Genomic DNA, 7725 nt, shown 5'->3' with positions numbered 1-7725 from the left:
TTATATTTCCTCCATGTTGAAATTTGGCCACTGCTTTTATGTTTCCTTCGTATGTCCCACCGTTATGCATCCTTTATGTAGCCCCAGTGATTAAATCCTCTATTTCGCGAAGACATGCATAGATGAAGAGTTCCCTGTACCCATTTTATATTTATGCCCTTTTTGTGAGTTTTATTGTTTTGCATTGGTTTCATTGTACAGTTACTGTTCCCTACATGATGCAGTATAAGGATTGGAACACAGCTACGGCGCAGAAATTCATGCCAATTCATTCTAAACTTACAAACTAATTGGCCTTCATATAATATTTCAGTATAACACTTGAGTACCATTGTACGTTCTTCACTGCAGTGCTGCTGTTGTTCTAGTTATGTCTTTCTCACTAATATAAAATGTAATGTTTGATTGGAAAATTAGGTTATATTAGTGCTTACACTTTTAAAAGAAAGTTTTGACTATACTTTGTAAAGTCTGAAATTACGAGTAGTTTATTGGACTATCTGCATGTTACTTCAATTTGCCACGTCTGCTCACAGCAGACCTCTGGAATGCGGTGCTTGGATGAGAGCTCACAGGGCACCTGAAAAACGAAACAAAAGCCAATCTTTCTCACTTATTCAAAAATATTCATATAAGCAAGAACAGCTTGGCCTGTATGCACAGCTAAGAAACTTGCAGCAGTCAAAAATAGCTCATAAAAACATCAGGGCAACACAGAAGCTTTTAACTAGTTGTTTGAAACAGACTGCACTGTTTGCCAGTCCACTCAGGTATGAAACTGCTCACAAATTCTTTTAATCATTATTGCAGCAGCTGCTAAGTAGTACATGAACTGTACGAGTAGGCAACTGGCCAATAATCCTTTGTGTGGTACCTCAAGTATCGAGGTTGCCAAAGTTGAGGCCCTCACTATGCCACGAGCAAAAACTTGCCAGTATCTACCAGGAAAGCTCCCATCGCGCAACGCTACTGTCGATGCCATAAGGTAATGTGGTTAAAAGTTAGCCGCGCACACATTCTAATGCCAAATTGAAAGGCGTTACAATATCCTGTGCATTTTTCACATTTTTACAAAGTTTTTGTAGTTCTTACACATCTTTATTGTCAGTTGCAGGCTGTAGGTGTGCATTCTACTGGCATTCTAATGGCATTCTAATGGCAACTTATCAACGAGTTTTTGAATGTACCGCGTTCTGGCAGTGCCATTGAAAAAGTAATCTACAATCATGTGACTATCACTGACCCGCCTAGCATTGCTCGTGCGTTCAGTAATCACTTTTATGAAATTTATAATACTACCCATGTTCCTTCAGTTTATCATACGAGCCGATGCGATAAATCTTTCTTTTTGTTTCCTGTAACATCTGAAGAAGTCCTTACTGAGATTTTCAACTTAAAGGACTCAAGTCCTGGTTTTGATGGAATTTCCGCATTTCATTTAAAGCTTGTTGCTCCGACTATTTCTGGTGCTCTCAGTAACTTAATTAACCTCATGTTCAAGACCGGTATATTCCCTAGAAGCCTAAAAAAAGCTAAAGTAATTCCTGTTCATAAAAAGGGTGACAAAGCTCAAGTCGCGAACTATCGTCCTATATGTATTTTACCTTCAATTAGTAAAGTTGTAGAAAAATTAATGCTTCGTCGTATTAACATTTACCTTAAGAAATTCAGCTTGCTGAAACCCTGTCAGTTCGGTTTTCGTTCAGGAAGCTCGACTAACTTGGCTTTGCTAGCATTAACTGATTATATTCGACATTCACTTGACCTCGGATACTTTGTTGGCTCGGTCTTTTTAGACTTTACTAAAGCCTTTGATACAATAAACCACAAAGTTTTGTTTACTAAACTGGAGTCTGTTGGCATTTCTGGTCCAGCTCTTAATTTATTAAAAAGTTATCTGTTTAATCGTGAATTAACAGTGTACGCAGGCGGGGCTTTCGCTGAAAGCAAAATTATTAACCAAGGAGTGCCTCAGGGCTCGATTTTAGGTCCACTATTATTTTCCATTTATATAAATGATTTACCTGACTGCCTTAATTATACCCTACCTATATTATACGCCGACGACACGACTGTTGCCCTCTCTGATAAATCATTACTTTCGCTTACTTTGAAACTAAACAGTGATCTTTCGAAAATTACTGAATGGTGTAACGCCAATTTTCTAGTTATAAACACTACGAAAACGCAATTCATGTTATTTAAGTCTCCACAGAGACATTTACCTTGCTCTCCGACCATAACTCTGAATGGGCATGACATTCCTGCCTCCACTTGTGTTTCTTTCCTCGGCATCAAATTAGATCCCCACCTTAAGTTTACTAACCACATTGCACACATCAAACATAAAACAGCATTTGGCATTAGAGCACTACTCAAATCACGTGCATTTTTTCCCAAAGAAGCATTATTATCGTTATACTTCGCTTTAATTCATAGTCATATCATTTATGGTATCACTTCTTGGGGTAATACTTATCATTGTCATCTTTCCTCTATTCAGCACATTCAAAATCGGGCTATCCGCATTATAACACGAAGCCATCTTTTCTCTAACGCCTCTTCACAACTACGTACAAACCGCATTCTTCAAGTTACTGATTTGTTTAACTATCATTTAGCGATATTATTTTTCAAATTACTAACTCAACAACTTTCTTACAACTTTGTTAGTTCTGATCTCCTTTTTAATCCCAATAACACAAGGTTTGCAGCACAAGGAAATTTCTTGTTGCCTTTATGTCATACTAATTACGGAAAGATGGCTTCCTCCTTTTGCGCGCTTAAACTTTGGAACAGTCTTCCATATTCCATTAAGTTGTCAACTACCTTGTACTCTTTCAAATATGAACTGAAGAATTATTTGCTGTCTGATTAATTTTATTCAATGTTAATTTGCTATTTAGAAGCTGTGGAATTACCATTCATTGTGCATCTTTCCTTTTCCTTTTGTTTTTTATGAGTTCGTCACTCAGTTTCTTGGTTATATTTTGCTTATTTCATTATTTGTTTCTCTGCTCTGTATTCCGCTTAATTTTTTTTTGTATAACTTCTGATCCAAGGGTCCCGGTGCAGTCTCTGACTTTGGGACCCTTGTCTGTATACCATATTTTGTAACAAATTGTTATGAACGAATAATAAACTGAAACTGAAACACTTTACTACCTTCAGCATGCCACAGAAGGTGGGAGGCAAACATTCTGCGTATGTAGCAGCATCTGCTTCACAAGCAAGAAAGGTGTTATTCGCGTGGCGAGTTGTTTAGGCTTTAGTCACACGTACAACCATCATCAAAAGAAACAAACACTGTGTCCATGCTTTCAGCTGAGTCTGGGACATCTAGTTGGCCTTGAAGCCGCCACCATTGCAGCAACAATGCAGTGGCATTAACCAGAAATAGTAAGACAGATTGGACCGCTTACTTTAAACCGACAGAAGTCTGTCACCATAAGAATAGTGGATAAAAAGCACGGTGTTTGTTGCACACACAATTGTGTTGAAAAAGCTAGGGCTTGAAGGCCACAAATTTAGTTATGTATGAATCTTAAGACATACCGCACGGTTATACAACCTTTGTGTGACAGCATTACTTGAGAGGCTTTCTGCCTAAACCATTTATTTATTTATTTATTTAAAGATACCTTACAGGACCCTAGAGGCATTGTGTAAGTGGGGCGAGTACACTCAAAGGTTACACAATAATTAGAATACATATGTGAATACATATACAAAAAATACACTGTAAGAAATACGCTAACGTGCCGTAAGGTAGTGTTAAAAATCGTGCAAATGACAAACTGAATGCTTTTGAATGCGAGAGGTCAGTGAACAAGAAATTTTCACAAAGTAAAATATGAGCAATAAAATTAAAGGGAGCGGGACAATATTTGACTATAATGAAACAGTACTTAAGGGGTAGTAGCACAATAATAACAGGAAACTCAAGAAAAAATAACATGTTAGGTTATGGAGAGCTTGGAAAAATGCGATGCTAGAAGATATCGGAATTTTTCCTGGTCACACTCATAAGCAATGGCATTAGGAAGATTGTTCCAAAGGCGAATGGCTCTTGGAAGAGCGGAGTATTAAATGAATTAGTCGTTCCGTAGATACGCATGAAATTTGACTGTACAGTCGGTGTGACCTGTAATGAGGAGGTTCAAGAGGCAGGACAGATGGTGCTGTAATATGGACATATTTATGAAACAAGGATATTTTTGTTATAGTCGTAACAATGTGAAATAAAACGCGCAGCCCTATTCTGGACAGATTCGAGTTTTTCGATCAAGTATTTCTGATGGGGAGACCAGACGGATGCGGCGTATTCAAGCTGAGGGAGAACAAATGTTAGATAATCCAATTTACGAATGTGATTAGTAGAATTATGCAACTTGCGTCTTATGTACCCTAATGATCTTGAAGCTTTGGCGCATATGTATGCAATGTAGGTTGACCATAAAAGAGTCGAAGATATATGAGCACCAAGATATTTATTTGACTATTATGCAAAATACTGATGTTATTTATGTGATAAGGAAACGTGGGTTTAGTATGCTTGCGGCTAAAAGAGATAATTTTACATTTAGAAACGTTAGGCTTTATTAGCCAAGTGTTACACCAAATAGAAATAAGTTCAAGATCTTTTTGGAGGATTGCATGATCATCGGCACATTTGATGGAACGATAAAGAATGCCGTCTGCAAAAATGCGCATGTGTGAGGAAATGTTATTGGGTATATTAATGTACATTAGAAATAGTAATGGCCCAAGAACCCAGGTTGTTAAAACCTTTTCGTACAACCATCGAGAGCGCATTATTCACAGTAGAAAACCTCAATTCAGTGAGAGTGCAACAAATTACACTATATCAAAAAGTGGCTGTTTCAAAATTGCACCAAGTGCAGTGTGGCTCGAGTGTGAAGCAAGCCTCCCTGTAACATACCGAAACATCTGAGGTGGTAAGCGTATGGCACCACAAACCACAGATGTATGCATAAGTTCTAGGTAGTACTCCGCATTGTTTGCGTGTCACGGGAAGCTTGTGCATTAGGCCGTTGACAAGTAATAAAGAAGAGAAGGTAAAAAAGATTCTCCACATTTGAGATAAATGACAGCATAGGACAAGTTTGTGTTATCAACTGAACCAGTGCAGCGAAACGGAGAAAAAAATGCAATGCAACAGAGAATGCTCTGCTTTTAGCTGTGCTGCCATGGTGGGCTTGCAACTAGTCTACTGGGCTGACTTTTATGATTCAGCAGCATTCTACACCACATTATCACCAATTAAACTTCTGAGACCCGCTTCCACCCGGAAGCCCACGAGCTCTTGAGACACATATTGAACTTGCCACATTAAAAGGTTAATGGCTTGTTGTTTGCTTTAAATATTGAGCACTCATACTGTGATTAGTAATTTGGCAGCTACCTAATAAATCAGGATATTTTACTGTCTTCATGCTGGTATTCTTTAGATGAACTATGGTATGCAATACATAATTGTGACTGAGAAAAGGGAAGAATTCAGGTGTGCAGGTACTAGTGTGAGAAGTGACTACATAATAATTAACGTAACCAAAGCCTTCCGTTTCTCTCGGGTGGCTCATAGACACCCTCGTGTTCCTCAATGACGTTCCTAAAACAGCAATCTGGATCGAATAATATACAGTCTGTATCGCGTATACATTGCATAGTCACTCCAGCCCTGTTTATATTTATCTCAGAAGAACTTAATTTAGTTACATTGCTTCAACTGAAGGCTCCCTAGATAAATAAAAGATATTGTGCAAGTGATCTGCTACTAGAAATCCTGGAAATGGCACACGTACACAGTAAAACGATTGCATATTCCACAAGCATATCCTACAACTCACAGTGCAGCTAGTTTTTAACTCACCTTGTAAAAGCATGCAGGTCAAGTGCATCATTGTGCGATCCAGTATGTAGCAGCGCAGCAGGTTCCTACAGGTTGTAGGCTTGACTCCAGAACCCGCATAACCTTCAACAGTAAGAAAGGTTTAATTTATTGCGACGTGAAGCTTCAAGCGTGTGATTTACAGTGTCATGTGGAATTGAAAAAAATAAGGGACTCTCACATCAATCTGTGCCTGCTTGTACAGATGTCTCGTAGTTATATCTCACGAGGTTACACTGTTATATTTTAAAATTCAGGCGGGAATAAAACCAGCAGCAAACATCAGAATATCTGTGAAATTATCACCAAAACCTAAATATGTAGAGAATCAAAACAATCGTTTATGAACGGTCTAAAACCTAGGCCGCGATTTTGTAGCGATGCCCTTTCCTATGCTACTCCTTTTCCTCAGTGGTCTGACTGACACTCCGCCCTCGTTATTGACTAGAACCGCCAGCTGTGAATGGTGGGCTATAAGAGAGGCAAACATCGAGTGGAAAGCATCGCAACAAAATCGCAGCCCTATTTACGCAGTGCTACAACCCACATACTTTCACAACAATCGCAGGAGCTGACATCCTGTTCTTCAGATCAAAATATTAATGAAAACGAGCGTCTGATTGACATGCCTCGATTAAAAAGAAATTTCGCTGTTGTAATATCGGTCTATATTTGCCGTGCAATATAGAAGACAAATGCGCGAACACGCCGAAGAACAGAAACAATGCAGACAGGTTCTCGCGAAGCTGGACTTCTAACTGAACTGCATCAATAAAATAATCTTCACAAAAGCTAATATCTGCTCAAGTGTAAAACACCGCAGTCGAGTGCCAACTCGCGATGCCCGTGACACATCGACATGCATTACACACGTAACTTGCGGAAATGCATATCTACGGAAGAATTTTGTGCTGGGAAACTACCGAGGAAACAGTAACTTTCAGCGTTTACGTAAATATTTGCCCATTAAGTCCCAACAATCGGCGGTGGTAGCACATCACTGCATAAAGGAAGTAAGCGGTGAGAAATAATACATTTCACAGAAATTCCCCTCGTGAAACGCTTTGCTAAATGTGCACATTAACGTGGTCAACATACGCTACGAAAGTGTTCTGTTGTCGTTCCACAAAGCTTACTACATGAACCATAAGCTGCGAGAATGCGCGCAAGCGTCAGACCTGCTTACCTTCAATGCGGTCGGCGAACGGCTCCTTTGTCTCGCAGGCACCACGCGACGACGCTCTTCCCGGCGCGAACACGGTCGAATTGCCGACGAACACCAGCGCACGAAAGCACAACTTTCAACAAATTCTTCCACGCACCAGAATTCGAAGCCACAGTACCAGGTATTTCACGAGCGAACGCGGACAGGCGAGAACAAAGGCAGCTCGGACGGGCGCTGTAGTACACATAAGACAGGCGTATCACAGGAAACATAAGGCGAATGAATGGCGTTACACGAGTCCAGAGGTTTCCTGATGGTTAATGCACACGATACGGATCACAGTTTGTTTAGGCAGTTCGAAAATATGATTCAATTACCGTGTAACTGCAACGAGCACTCTCACCGCGCACACCAACACAACGTGGCCCAACCGTCACGCTGCGGCAGCGCCGCGCTGCGGTTAACAAGTGAAATTAGCCTCCGAGATCTACATTTTCTTTTAGAGCGGGCATTTTGTAAAAGCACGGCCTTCGAGATTTGAAAAAAGTCGTAGCTGGAATGAAGACTGGTATTTAAACACAAATTATTGAGTTTAAAGTGTCTTGGCACGCTGCCTTGTTCTTTTAAAGTATATACAGAGATTTCAGAC

The 7725-nt window shown here is 39.8% G+C and overlaps 1 long non-coding RNA gene across 1 annotated transcript; it reads right to left on the bottom strand.

Moving 5' to 3' along the window:
* Window positions 1–461: 461 nt before the first annotated feature.
* Window positions 462–7503, bottom strand: LOC129383950 (uncharacterized). Its single transcript, XR_008611734.2, has 3 exons — window positions 7098–7503; window positions 5894–5995; window positions 462–580 (listed from the first exon to the last, which is right to left on the bottom strand). It is a non-coding gene; the product is annotated as an uncharacterized lncRNA (long non-coding RNA).
* Between the last annotated feature and the right edge of the window lie 222 nt (window positions 7504–7725).

This window comes from Dermacentor andersoni, chromosome 9 (assembly GCF_023375885.2).
Source record: "Dermacentor andersoni chromosome 9, qqDerAnde1_hic_scaffold, whole genome shotgun sequence".
Taxonomy (NCBI): Eukaryota; Metazoa; Arthropoda; class Arachnida; order Ixodida; family Ixodidae; genus Dermacentor; species Dermacentor andersoni.
This window is presented reverse-complemented; position numbering and strand designations above follow the sequence as displayed.